This window comes from Prunus mume, linkage group LG4 (assembly GCF_029339155.1).
Source record: "Prunus mume cultivar Tortuosa linkage group LG4, ASM2933915v1, whole genome shotgun sequence".
NCBI lineage: Eukaryota > Viridiplantae > Streptophyta > Magnoliopsida > Rosales > Rosaceae > Prunus > Prunus mume.
Window position 1 is genome coordinate 12,199,159 of NC_142701.1, and position 14,923 is coordinate 12,214,081.

Below are 14,923 nucleotides of genomic sequence, written 5' to 3' on the forward strand. Positions count from 1 at the left end.
TCAAACAATTACATCATCATCAAGGAACGAGCAAAGCCAAGAGGGTCTATCCTTGTACACCTACAACAAACACATCCTAAACCCCAACACTCAATCCAATCCAATAGTTGTATCAGATCACTTAATAAATTCCAACAACTTGTATCAGAACTTTGTTCGATCATTTTGGGCGTAAGGGCTGATTCTAATCCTTTGTCAGGGAGGGCTATTCGAACAACCTTGGGTGTAAGGGCTGCGATGAGGGAGAGGGGGTTTCGTCAGGATGAGGGAGGATGGGAGGCAGTGGCGGTGGGCGGTGATGGCTGTGAGGACGTGGGGATGGGAGGTGGTCGTGTGCAGAGATAGAAGAAGAGAGTTTTTCTTTAATTAAAAAAAGAGTAATGCTACACTTACCACATTTATATCCTACATTTTCATACCACCTTATGTGGCATATGAAATTGATAATCACATCAATTAAAAAGTGTCAATAAATCATAAAAGTTAAGAAAACTTTAAATTAATTTTAATTGATGTGTTGTCCACCTCATCTGCCACATAAGGTGGTATGAGAATGTAGTATATAAATGTGGTAAGAGTAGCATTATTCTTAAAAAAATACAAATTTATAAATAAACCCAATCCTAGACATGTATTTATAAAAAAACTCAAACACTATTTAAATATAGAAACACACCCAAAATCAACCCTAAAGTCAACAATTCTATATTTTTTTGGGTGTGTTTATAAATGGGTTTTGAGTGTGTGTAATGATGGATTTTTAGTATGTTTATAAGTGTTTTGGATGTTGGGTTTTTTTATAATTTCATCTCCCATTTTGAGTGTTTTAGTGAAACTCCCAAATTTTAATTATATTTTTCTTTTTTCACACTTACTAACCCAAGAAATTTTTTAATTATTACAGGTTGTTACTCAACTTTTCAGAAGTTCTCATTTCAGGCCTATTAGAATCAATCAATAAGTCCTTAATTATTTTGGATGAATCTAGAGGTTACGTGTTCGCAATTATTTAACGGGCTTGTAGAACCAAAAAAAAATAAAATAATAAGACCATTTGTCATAAAAAGCCAAAAAACAATTAAGTGCATGGTGTTTTGTTTCTTGTTAGGTGTTTTTTTTTTTACAAAATTAGTGAAACACCTACTCCTAGACATGAAACTATAAATATACCCTACACTATTTAAAACATAAAAACACACCCAAAATAAACCCAAAAATCAACAGCTGTATATTTTTTAATTTAATTATTAAGAGGAAGTACCTTTATTACCCTTTTAACATAAAATTGGAATTCTAATCAACACCAGATCAGAATTCATTTCACGACCTCCAGTCTTTCATCTTCATCTTCAACCCCAATTTTCAGTTTTTGTTCTTCCACCTCAGTTTTTGTTCAACTTCATCATTCTAAGTTTCGAGGGCTCGCCTAGGCCACAGACAATGATGCGCTGGAGAGAGCCTTTTCTCCGTTCGGTGAGATCATCGAATCGAAGGGCCGTTTGACGCATGTTCTCTATCTCCTACTTGATCTTCTATTTCTCTATGTTACTTGATCTTTCTCTCCCAAAGATTGAAGATAGATCGATCGATTCCTTTTCATTTTTGTTTATTATTGTGTATTCGTTTGATTATACTCCAACGTTTTGGTTTTGATCGACGGATCTGATTTGATTTGGTTTCTTTTTGTGTTTCCAGAACATCAACAACCGTGAGATCTAGAGGTCCAAGGGCTTCAGCTTTGGCTTCGTCACCTTCAGCAATGAGAAGGCCATGAGAGATGCAATCGAAGGCATGAACGACCAGAACCTCGACAGTCGTAACATCATCGTCAATGAAGCTCAGTCTTGTGGAAGCGGCGGTGGTGGTAACAAAGGTTACAACTGCAGAGGTGGCAGTGGAGCATTGCCTATTTGGTTTGATTTTTCTCCTTTTCTCTATCTCTAGTTTAAATGTGGAAAATGGATTAAAAAAACAATTTGTAGATATTTTCTGAATTTTAGTTTGCTATTTGGTGTTGGTTGATTTTGAATTGGTCATATGTGTTGGCAGAAAATTCATGCATTGCTATCTCTCATCTGTAGTTGTTCAATTTAATCCCTACAAGAGCTTGTACCCAAGTGTGTGAGGCTGTTTCATATTTGATGTAGTAGCACTAGTCATTTTGATTTGGCTGTAAGATTTAGCTATAAGGAATTATTTTCTGCGTTTTGAAACCAAACCAATTTCTCATTTGAAGCAATAAGTTTCTAAAATCTGTCATACACATGAACTTATTTGATGACTCCAAAGACCTATATTAATTTCTTGGATGATCAAATTGACTATTTTCAATATGAAATGCTTGCTAAATATGCATCTCTAACCCGAGTGTAGCGCAATGCTCTGCAACTTAACCCACAGAGCTTACTATTGAATGAAAAACAAGATATCCTCTTTTTATTTTCCTTTATGGATCTACTATATGGAGTTTCTTTGCTTTTTCTGCCCCGTTGAATTATGAAAATGGATTTCTTAGTTCAATTTAGAAAATCTATGTCATTCTCTTATTGGTTCAGCATATATCTATTGAAATTTTGATGCGGGGAGTGAATGATTTCATATTATCCCTGTAGTTTGTAGTGAAATAGTAGACTAATGAAATTCTATATACTATTTCACCTTATCAGTTATGCGCTTTGGGCTTATGATTGTTATCTGTGTTGTTCCAGTTATTCTATTATGCTTAATTATTTTGTTCTTATTTCTTGTTGTCAGATTTGGTGAACAACCTTAGTACCATTGCAAGGGTAGCACCAAGGAATTTATAGAAGTCTTAACTACTGGTAGTTGATTTTGAAATGATGTAGTTGATTTTGAGTGGTATGGAGTTGTAAACATTTATCGCACCTATTATGCAAATAAAATGATGTAGTTGTTAACTTCCAGTAAGTGGTATGAAAAGTTGTTATATTGTTCATACCATTCAATTGAGTTGATTTCTATGACATAGTATTAACAGTGTACTTCTATGAGATAATATTAACATATTTGCAGTAACAAAGCATGCTTTATATTTTGCTGTATATATAGTTGTGCACTTGAAGTTTATGATATGCAAAATGTGATTCTTACTAGGAATATAGTTCTATGACATAGTATTAACAGTGCACTTTTTTTTTTTTTTTTTGTAGAGGTATTTCCTTTTGCCTTTGTGATTGTTTTTGGTGAAACTATGGACAATTAGAGGTGGTTTCTACAAAGGATATCGAATGTCTTGTTGGATTTTTTTGAATTTTTTTTGAATTTTTTTGTAAGAAATGGAATTAACAATGTACTTCTATGACATGGTATTAACAATGTACTTCTATGATATGGTATTAACAATGTACTTTTATGACATGGTATTAACAATGTACTTTTATGACATGGTATTAACAATGTACTTTTATAATATGGTATTAACAATGTACTTCGGACTTGCTGGGCTTATTTTGGGTTTTTTTTGAGTTTTTTGTGTTGGGCTGGTTTTAAGTTTATCAATGGCAACCATGTAATTTATAGGAACTTCAACACTCATTTTTTATGTAGTAAATGAATTTTAGGTGTGTTTCTAAAGTGCATTTCATATGGGGTTTTTTTATAATTTCAGCTCCTATTTTGGGTATACTAGTGAAGCAAATTAGTGAAACACCCACTCCTAGACATGAAACTATAAATATACCCTACACTATTTAAAACATAGAAACACACCCAAAATAAACCCAAAAATCAACAGCTGTATATTTTTTAATTTAATTATTAAGAGGAAGTACCTTTATTACGCTTTTAACATAAACTTCTATGACATGGTATTAACAATGTACTTCTATGATATGGTATTAACAATGTACTTTTATGACATGGTATTAACAATGTACTTTTATAATATGGTATTAACAATGTACTTCGGGCTTGCTAGGCTTATTTTGGGTTTTTTTTTGAGTTTTTTGTGTTGGGCTGGTTTTAAGTTTATCAATGGCAACCATGTAATTTATAGGAACTTCAACACTCATTTTTTATGTAGTAAATGGATTTTGGGTGTGTTTCTAAAGTGCATTTCATATGGGGCTTTTTTATAATTTCAGCTCCTATTTTGAGTATATTAGTGAAGCTCCCTTAAAAAAATTAATTGATTTTTTGGTAGTTGACAGAGAGGGGTTGGGAGAGAAGGTGGAGAGTCTTTTTCAATTTAATTTTTTTTAAAAATATTTATTATGTTTTATAAATGTATTTATTATTTTTAAATAATTGTGGGTTTCTTTTTTGCCACGTCATGAATTAACAGAATTTTTTTTTTTATGGCAAATTGACAGTGGGTATGAAAATGAAAGAAAATTGAATTTTATGTACGAAGTTGATACCCAAAAAAACTTTATGTAGCAAACTTTGAATTTCGAGAAATTTCCGAGTGGTAAAATAAAATTTACCCAAAGAACAAATTGTAAGATACATACCACTTTGTGGTTGTGCGACTAATACTTGAAAAATGATAACTCAACTATTAAATGTTAATAAAAAGAAAGAAATGAAACTTTTTGGTAGAAAGGGGCAAAAAGAAATTGACTCGGCTAAAAATAAATTAATAAATAAAAGAGTAGAAACGTAATTTAAAATACAAATAAAACAAGAACTAAAACCCTAGTGAAGGCCCATTAATCTCAACCTAACAAAAATTTAAAAACATATGACTAAGTCCAAAACAGAAATAGCCCATTAATTACTACATTGTGTCGTCCGCTAATTGTTTTATGGTCTTCAACTTCTTGAGGTTTATTAGCCTTGAAATTTAGTTATATTCATAAAAACCAATGGGATCAAAGAATTTGTTTGACTGCAACAGTTGAAATGATCATTTGTTCTTCTTTGCTAAGAAACAAAAGGAAGAAAATGAAACAAAAATAATAAAAGAAAAAGAAAAAAAAAAGAAAAAAAAAAAAAGGAGAAATTTTTTTAACACGGTAAATTTGGTATATTTCCAATCCAGAGGTTTAACCACCAATACAACACATAGGCTTCAAAGAAGTTTCCATGTCAGAGCAATTGCGAATGCCACAACATGGGCTCACACTCGCGTAGGAGAAATTCCAGGAGAAATTTAACTTAATGATTATCAAGTCTTCAAATGATGAACAATCTAAATAAATAAATAAATAAAAACAAAGAATCCCCCTAGTTGTGTTCAATGTTATCCTTTTAAATATTAAAGAAACCATGCAACTTGCAGTAACTATGCAAACCATGCAACATACACAGAACGCGTGCTTTAATTAAGGACATGATGTGCTATCTACAAAATGGAAGAAAGACGGCAGAGTTTGATGGTAACAAGTATCCATTCAATTTATTGTAGATCCTGACCGTCCATAAATCATGGCACATACGGACCATGAACAATGATCATCAATATCATGAGAGAACTGTTCAACTAATTCTCTCTCAAAACATAAATAGAGAGATCTCATAAAATTGTGACTCGCAATGTATAATCAATGCTAGCTTAGCAACCCAATTTGAATGATGCTCATCATCATAATTGTGGACCAACCGTGACACACAAAGAACCTCCAAAGTGGATTGAACTGTGTCTAAGAAGTCTGCAGCCAAGCAAGCCTCCCACAATAGCAATGAGGTGCAGCAACGGCCACCTCTTCTCCTTGTGGAGGTTCTTTCCTCATCTTCACACTCTTTAATCGAAGAAAAATGGAGAGATTTTTCTCTGGGGAACCTTAAATCCTTCAAACGGCGGTAAGTAATTTTTCTGGGTTTAGAAACCCTATTATTGAAGAAAAAGAGAGAGGATTGTTATCTGGGGTCTGCTTCACCCCCTTCAGTAGCTTAAATTAGGATTTTCAACGCCTGTGGGGTCCAATATGCCACGTAGGCTACTGACTATGGTCAACAATTGGCCAATGTGGGTACTTTTACCATAATGCCCTTACCAAGTCAGCTTTTCTGACGGTCTTTTGGATGGTGTTAAAGGTGGGCGGGGGAAGTGGAACACAAACCACGGTCAATGGGGTAAAGTGGGCCATTTTAACTTTGAGAGAGGGGGAGGGCCAGGAGGGGAGGGTTAAGTGAGATTTAACCGAAGTTTCAGGGGGTGCTACAATAAATAAGCCTTTAGGTTATTAACAATTTGAGGTTTGAAATATTTATATCATGTAGATTATTAACAATTTGTGGTTTGGAAACTATCAAATGTAATGTTTCATGATAATATTGTTGAATGAAGCTGCCTTTTATTTATTTTGTTGTGGCAGTACAAGAGTTGAAGGACAGGAGAGAAAAAAAATGCATTGTTACATCACTTAATACACCTAGATTCAGCACAAACATCATATTATACGATGAAAGTGTTGTTTTTACCTCTTAAGACATCGGGAAATGTATCATCAGTGAAGTGGTTCTTCTTATTAAAGGCATCGCAAATATGAAGAAAACAATGCTAATAAGAGTCAGACACTACAATATGTCAAAATAACCGATGCTAAATACCTACATGACATTGGAAAATATATCATAAGTGAAGTGATTCTTATGAAAAGGCATCAATGGTATACAGAGAACCGTTGTTGTTGTAGTCAAAGACATCGAAAGTCAACGAAATTTGGACAAAAATCAACAATTGAAGCTCGTTAAGGCATCACTTTGGTTCAAGAAACCGATGTTATTTCTGTAAAAGACATCGGGTTTTCTCCGATGCCTTTTACACCCTCCTTTAGCATCACCTTATGAGGCATTGGTATGTGATAGTAAAAGGCATTTGTTTTTCCCCGATGCCTATTAGCCTTTTTGTAGTAGTGCTTATGACTCTCTCTTCCTCCCTAGCCAAAAACAAAGTGACAAATAATAATAACACATTTTCTTTCGGTATAAAAAAAATTAAATAAAAAAAAACTTGTATTAACTAGTCAATAATCAATTACTAGCCCCTTGGCACATACTCACGCATGTGCCAATTGGTTTTATTTTTTATTTTTTATTTTTAGAATTAAGAAAAGATAACATGGGTAGTTATGTTCCTTAAAAATATGACCTATTATATGATTTTGTTTTTAATTTTAATTTTTTTAATATGAAAAAATGTGAATTTACCATATTATCCTAATTCAATTCTTAATGATTGAATTAACCAAGGGCATTTACTGGTATTTTGAATATTTCACAATTCTCTACTTTTTGCTTCATATATATAGATTAATGTCTAATTATCAATTATTTTACAAGCCTTCCACATCAAGCCCAAATTTTCCACAGGGCATAAGGGCTGATTCTAATCCTTTATCAGGGAGGGCTATTCGATCAACCTTGGCGTAAGAGCTAGGATGAGGGAGATGGGGTTTCGTTAGGATGAGAGAGGATGGGGGGCGTGATGGCTGTGAGGAAGTGGGGATGGGAGGTGGTCGTGTACATAGATAAAAGAAGAGATTTTTTTTAATTAAAAAAATTAATTGATTTTTTGGTAGTTGACGGAGAGGGGATGAGAGGGAAGATGGAGAGTTTTTATTTTATTTTTTTAAAATTTTTAAAAAAGAAATATTTATCATCTTTTATAAATGTATTTATTATTTTTAAATAATTTGTGGATCTCTTTATTTCCACATCATGAGTTAACAGATTTTTTAAAAAAGAAAAAAGATTTTATGAAAATGACAGTGGGTATGAAAATGAAATGAAATTGAATTTTATGTATGAAGTTGATACTAAAAAGACTTTATGTAGCAAACTTTGAATTTCTGAAAAATTCTTAGTAATAAAGTGAAATTTACCTTAAGAAAAAATTGTAAGTACATACCACTTGATTGTGTGACTAATACTTGAAAAATGATAACTCAACTATTAAATGTTAATAAAAAGAAGGACAAATTACAGTAAACCCCCCAACCTATAGGGTCATTTACGAGTTCATACTTGATTTTGGGGATATTTACCAGTACATACTCAGCGTCGTGGAAACCCTACAATTTGCCCTATTCGTTAACCAAACCGTTAGTTAATCTGTTAAATGCTGATGTGGCATTTGTGGGAACTATTTTTTAATTGACGTGGACTCCACATAAGAAATAAAATTAATAAAAAATTCTTTTGTTGTTCAATGAAATAGAGTTCATATGGATTATCAACCAGCCACCATCTGTCAAAAAATATTTTTTTTTTTCACTTGCACCATCTTCCCACAATCACCATCTCCAACCTGACCAATGCCACCCACCCCCTAGCATCTCTCTCTCTGGAACTTCCACCATCGCTTGACGACCGACCAGCCACCTCCCATCATCCCACCCAGCCAACCCTCATCCTCCCTTCCTCCGACTTAACCCTTCGTCGATCCACCCCAACCCACTGCGAATGTCGTTCTCTCTCTCTCTCTCTCTCTCTCTCTCTCTCTCTCTCTCTCTCTCCAATACAACCAAACTCCACCTCCCTCATCTTATCATGAGTTGCCACTTCCATTTTTAATTTACCCAAGCTCAATATAGATGAAATTTGGGCAACAAATATTACAATAAATAAATAAATAAATTGGGCAGCAACATCAGCTTTCAAGATGCCAAAATGGAGATTTCAGAATGAAAATTTCAAAACAAATGTCTAGTATTATCAAACCAATTAGCTCGAATTTGAAATTTTATTCAATTTAATGGCCTCGAATTCAAATTTCATTTTAGAGAAATATCAAATCTAGACACCCAACCACGGCCTTCCATCTCCAACGCCCACCAAAGCTCCCTCCTTCCGACTGCAACACCTGACGTCCATCAAAGTTACCCCCTCGCCCACCTCCCATCGACGAAACCAACTCTAGATTCAACTCCTAACCCAGATTCAGATCTGGATTTTGTGTGCACTCTATTTCATTAAACAACAAAAGATGATTTATTTATTTATTAATTTGACAGATGGTGGGGGTGGGGGTGGGGAATAGAGTTCATATGGGTTTTGTTTAATGAAATAGAGTTGCACCCAACCACGGCTTTGGAAGTGGGATGATGATATGGGGTAGGGAATAAGGATGGGTCGGGAGGGGGATGGATTGAGCTGGTTGTTTCTTCACTTTTTGATTTTATTTTTCTTTACTTTTTTTTTAATGAAATAGTGATTTTAATATTTTAAAAAGTAGATAATTTTTTATTTATTGTTTTGTCCACATGTAAGTCCACCTCATTAAAAAACTGGAACTCATATTCGCCAAATCAGCATTTAACAGATTCACTAACGATTTGGCTAATGGAGGGGGTAAATTGTAGAGTTTCCGCGACGTTGAGTATGTACTAGTAAATGTCCCCAAAACCGGATATGAACTTGTAAATGACCTTATAGGTTGGGAGTTTTATGTAGCTGCTTGGGGCTATTGAAAACCACAGCCAGGCTATGCAAATAGAATGGACAAGCAGTTTGAGTGGAGACTAAATTCGGCCGGGTGTTGGAGTTAGGCTTTGTGGATGCAGCCGGGAAGTTCGAACTTGGTTGAGAGTTTTGCGGCCGAGTTTTGTTCGAATGAGGCTGGACAGGGAAGCCCGAGTTTTTTGAAATGGTGCTCGAGTTGGCGGTGGGTTCGACTAGAGAAGAGCGGCCGGGTTCTGCTTGGAGTGTTGGTGGCTGAGATTTGTTCGAATGAGGCCCGAATGCAACTGGGCACGATTTGGTGCGATTGGATGGAGCTAGGAAAAATGGGCAGAGAAATACGGCTGGGCACGAATGGACGAAATGTGGCGGCCGAGATTTGGAGCCCGATTTTGAAGGAGCTTGGCAGCCAATTATGCTGGAAGGTGCGGCCGAAAATCACAGGTTTTGGGGCAAAAAGCTGGGGGCTAAAGTCCGTGTATATTGTGCAAAGGTGGCTAAGTGTTGTTGGTTTGGAGTGTTAAAATTATTGCGGTCGAAGTCAGGTTGTAGGTTTTGGAAGTTAAGGTCTAAAATATATATGAAGAAAAAGAAAAGTTGATAAAGGTTTTAGAGTTGCGAGACTCTGAAACAAGCAATGATGAAACCATAGTGGTCAGCTCAGAGTCCGAATCTGACCAACATGTTGTTTGTCTTCCCTATATCAAAACCTTTAGTGAGAAAAACATTCCTACTAAAGCCAGGCCAATCCAGATGGGTCAAGAAATAATGGAGTTTTGTAAAAAAGAAATTAATGAGTTACTTCAGAAGAAAATAATTCGCAAAAGTAAGTCCCCTTGGTCATGTCCTGCTTTCTATGTCTAGAAGAATGCTGAGTTAGAAAGAGGAGTCCCAAGATTAGTTATCAATTACAAGCCACTTAATTCGGTTTGAGAATGGATTAGGTATCCCATACCTAAAAAGAGAGACCTAATTAATAGATTAGAAAAACCAGTTTTTTATTCCAAATTTGATATGAAGAGGGGTTTCTGGCAAATCCAAATAGACAAGTCAGATAGATATAAGACTGCATTTGTCACCCCTTTCGGTCATTATGAATGGATTGTAATGCCATTTGGTCTGAAAAATGCCCCTAGTGAATTCCAAAATATTATGAATGAAATTTTTAATCCTTACAGTCATTTCTCAATTGTCTATATTGATGATGTTCTCATCTTTTCTAAGTCAATAGAACAACATTGGAAACATTTGCATAAATTCCTTCAAATTGTCAAACAGAATGGTCTAGTTGTTTCTGCCAAGAAAATCAAGTTATTCCAAACCAACATCAGATTTCTTGGGTTCAATATCTTCCAGTCACAAATCTCCCCAATTGATCGAGTCATTCAGTTTGCTGATAAATTTCCTGATCAAATTCTTGATAAAAGTCAACTCCATAGATTTCTAGGATCTCTAAATTATGTTTCTGACTTTTACAAAAATCTGAGAAAGCAATGTAAGCCCTTGTTTGATAGATTGCAGAGTAATCCTCCCCCATGGTCAACCATCCATACTGAAGTTGTCAAACAAATCAAAGCCCATGTCAAGACACTTCCCTGTCTTGGTATTCCTTCAGTTGATTCCTTTAAGATAGTTGAAACTGATGCCTCTGACATAGGTTATGGTGGTATCCTCAAACAAAGAGCCTGTCCAAATTCTCCAGAACAGATTGTTCGCTTTCATTCCGGTACTTGGACCCAGTCACAATATAATTATAGCACTATTAAAAAAGAAATATTAGCTATTGTATTATGTATTAGTAAATTTCAAGATGATTTACTTAATCAATACGAGTTGATTGTAAATCTGCAAAACATGTTTTAGAAAAAGATGTTCAAAACATTGCATCTAAACAGATTTTTGCACGATGGCAAAGCATTTTAAGTATATTTTATTTTGATATTGAATATTTGAGAGGAAGTGAGAATTCAATTCAATCCCTGATTTTCTTACTCGAGAATTCTTGCAAGATGCACAATGGCACCTAAAAAAGATAAGCAAAAAGAATCAGCAAAACAACCCAAGCCATCCCAGTCGCTCCGAATCCTTCCCCATCCATGAGTCAAAATAAGCGAAACACCCAAACAGTTGGTCCCTTTTCCTGGTTGCACTCCAATCTCAGTTGCCACACCAATATCGTTGCTAATAGATTCTCTAGTTTAGGTTCCACAGAGGCCAAATTCGCCTCAGTTATTAGTCAACCTTAATCTCCGCTATGATCTTTTTCGCTTGATCCTCACCGTCCTCGCTTGCCTTCAAAAAGACGTCTCCCTATATGCCCAAAAGCAATTTTCATCTATTTGTTGTTGAGCCTGTCTATGATATTAATTCTGATCTAGTTGCCATAGCCAGACGTTATTTTTGTAACACCCCGACTCCAATTATTTCCTATTTTAATTTAATTAAGAGAAAATATTAATTTACTCTTGGGTTAAGGGTAATTTTGGTCACTTTTGTATCCAGGAAGATTTTGGGACCATGAGTGGTGTGGTTGCGTAGGTGGTACTGGGACGAAACCGTAGACAGGCGGTAGGCTTGAATCGAGATTTAACGAAGTTTTGGCGATCAAAACTTGTTCGGTGGCAGAACCGTAAATTTTCTAAAGGGTTTAGTAAAAAATCAGATTTTTCATTTTTACCTCACTCTCTCTCTCTCTCTCTCTCTCGCACACTCTCTCTCTTCCGTTTCTCTCTCCTCGACCCTCTCTTTCTCTCTCTTCGATTCTCTCAGAACGGAAGGGCCGGCACCGATCCCGCTTCGACTCACCTCGAAGCCCCGATCACAACCCACCGCTTATCCCGACCGGAAAACTCAAATCCGCCACGATATCGACCGTTCAAGTCGGATTTTTCACGGCGTTGCGCCGTCGTCTCCGCCGTCCCAATCCCGGTGAACCAGGTGAGGTTTCTTCTCCTTTTTACGTGCTCTAGCTGATTTTGGGGTAGGTTTGGATCGAATTTGAAGTTTGAAAGTGAATTTGGAACCTAGGTTTTGGCCGGTTTTCAATTTGAAATTCCGGCCAGTTCCCGTGCGAATTGGACCTCGTGGTAGTTGAATAAAGTGATCCTGACCTTGAGAAGAAGCTAGGGTAGGAAGGGTGAGTGTTGGTGTGGAGATTTTCCGTCGCCGGAAATTTCTCTACACACCCACGCGCTGCCGGCGCGTGTGGCGGAGCGTGGGCAAGGCGGGTGAAGTTGTTTTTCATCCTGATGAGATCCTTAGGATGTCACGAGTGCGTAGGATTTTGCGGATCTCAATTTGGATGTCGTTTGACTATCGAACGGATTTCGCATATTGTGCGTTATCCGGGTTCGATAAGTTCTAACCGTTGGATCGTTTTCAAACTGAAGTATGTTGATCTAGGTACTCTTAGAAACCTATAGGAATTCGCGGATCGTGAATCGGAGCCCTGGATGTTCCGATTCAATAATTTGAAGTTTAGGGAAATCGCGATTACCGTGCGATCGAGAAGCGATTTCCAAACCTGCAACCGGACCTTAGGATATTCCTTTGGACGTGAGCGCACCGGGAACTTGGGGATTTAAATATTTCCTTTTGTGAATTTCCGTTTTGGAAGTACGTGATGTTAATCAATGATTTGTATCTCGAAATAGGTACTTTGTTGATCACTCGCAGAGGCAGACCCTCTCGGGGCCGGGCAGCTTGGGATTATTTGTGAGTGGACTTTGTTTTAAGCATATGCATGGTTTTTATTGATGAAAGTTTTGTGCATATATTTTAAATGGTGATTTTGATTTAATAAGCATTTGGTTGATGGATTTGAATATGCTTATACATCTTGGCTATATATTTTGAGTATAGACTTATATATTTGAGTATGATAAATATGTTGATATGGATTTCTGGATGTCTATCTATATTGCCTATGTATAGAGTATGAGAGGTTGTTGTGGTGAGATTGTGGAAAGATGTGAATTTGAGGGATGGTTGTGAGATGTATGAGTATGTTAGGTGAGTACCATTCCCTAGTTACTAGGCTTCCCACACACGTCGTTGGCAGTGCCGGTGGGGTGGGAAGGCCATGAGATTGCGGGTCTCACACATGTCGCTTGGCGTGCCGGTGTGTGAGACACTTTCCATACGTGTCGTTGGCAGTGCCGGCGTATGGGAAGAGTATGTATATTGCTTGAGTATCATCACACACGTCGTTGGCAGTGCCGGTGGGGTGATGATACTGTCTGCGCGCGTAGGACTTGATATGAGATTTGTGAGCTACACGTGTCGCTTGGCAGTGCCGGCGTGTGAGCTATGGAGTTCCATCCCGGTTGGACTACTCATCCTCGGACGGGTTAGTGTTCGAAATCCTACGTACCAGTTAACAATCCCCCGGTTGGATTGTCTCCCCGGTACATTAGTATGGAGAGAAGTATATATTATATTAAAGTCCTAGCTATATATATATATTTATATATGGTTATTTACGGGTTGATGAGAGTTGCATATCTTTGGGGAAATGAGTTGTGGATTTGAGATGTGGAGATGTTTTGGATTTTGGGGATTTTGTGTTTTGAGTTTGGTTTCTGAATTGTGAAACTGCATGCTAGAGCATTATTTTTACATGGTGGGGTTATTATGTTGATTTAAAGTGCAACTTTATTTCTGTCCACTCACATATTTCTGGTTTGCGCCCCCCAGACAGTAGTTGCTTTTGGAGGCATTCGAGCAAGTCACGAGCTCCGAACTTGTCGTCAGTCGTTAGGGTCTGTATAAATTCTTTCTACTCTACTGTTTGTTGTAAATAAATTCTGTAGATGCTCTGTTATCGCCCATGTTAGGTGCTACTTGAGGCCGGAGGCCATTTTATGTTGGATTGTTGTATGTTAAAAGCATGCTGGCAGTTGGAATATATCTATGATGTAAATTATGCAGGTTGAATATTGTTGGGTTTGAGCTTTTTACAGGGGAGACTCTGCCAAAATTTTGGTAGGATGTCTTGGATTTCTAGTAAGTGGGCCCGCATCGCAGTGATGTCGGCACCAAGACGGATCCGCCTCGGGTTCGGGGAAATTCGGGCGGTCCTGTCAATTTTCCCCCGGGATTTCATTATATGCTGCCCAGTCCATACAAGTCTCTCAAGTATTATAGAGATATATTACTTGAAACTCAGTCAGTTGAAATTAAGCCGATAAAGGATCGCGATCACCCTGAGATCATCCTTTATCATTCCCTCTATATTCACAGAGTCATAAGTCAAGATTCTTTCAGTAGCCACCCTTATGAGTTGAAAACCCTTCAGTTAAAATTGCAATATAATTATTCTGATTATATTGAAGCTTGGTATTCTATTTTCCTCCACCAATCTGAGGACTTTAGTCATTCCTGGTTTATAAATTTTGACAATAAGTTCAAATGTTCTTTTCCCTATTGGTTCCTCCATTGGTGGGAAAAACATGGTCTAGCTGATGAAATTCTGCCTGTTTCAGTCCATGAGCTAATTCGCCATTTCACTAAAAAAGCCAAGTTCTCCAAAGTTGATGTATTCTTTCCAAAACAGTTGCTT

General features: G+C 36.7%; 1 long non-coding RNA gene across 1 annotated transcript; it reads left to right on the forward strand.

The window, feature by feature from the left end:
• Positions 1-1,338: 1,338 nt before the first annotated feature.
• LOC103327850 (uncharacterized) lies at positions 1,339-2,880 on the forward strand. The gene is made up of 3 exons (XR_001677285.2): positions 1,339-1,473; positions 1,696-1,913; positions 2,755-2,880. It is a non-coding gene; the product is annotated as an uncharacterized LOC103327850 (long non-coding RNA).
• Positions 2,881-14,923: the final 12,043 nt, after the last annotated feature.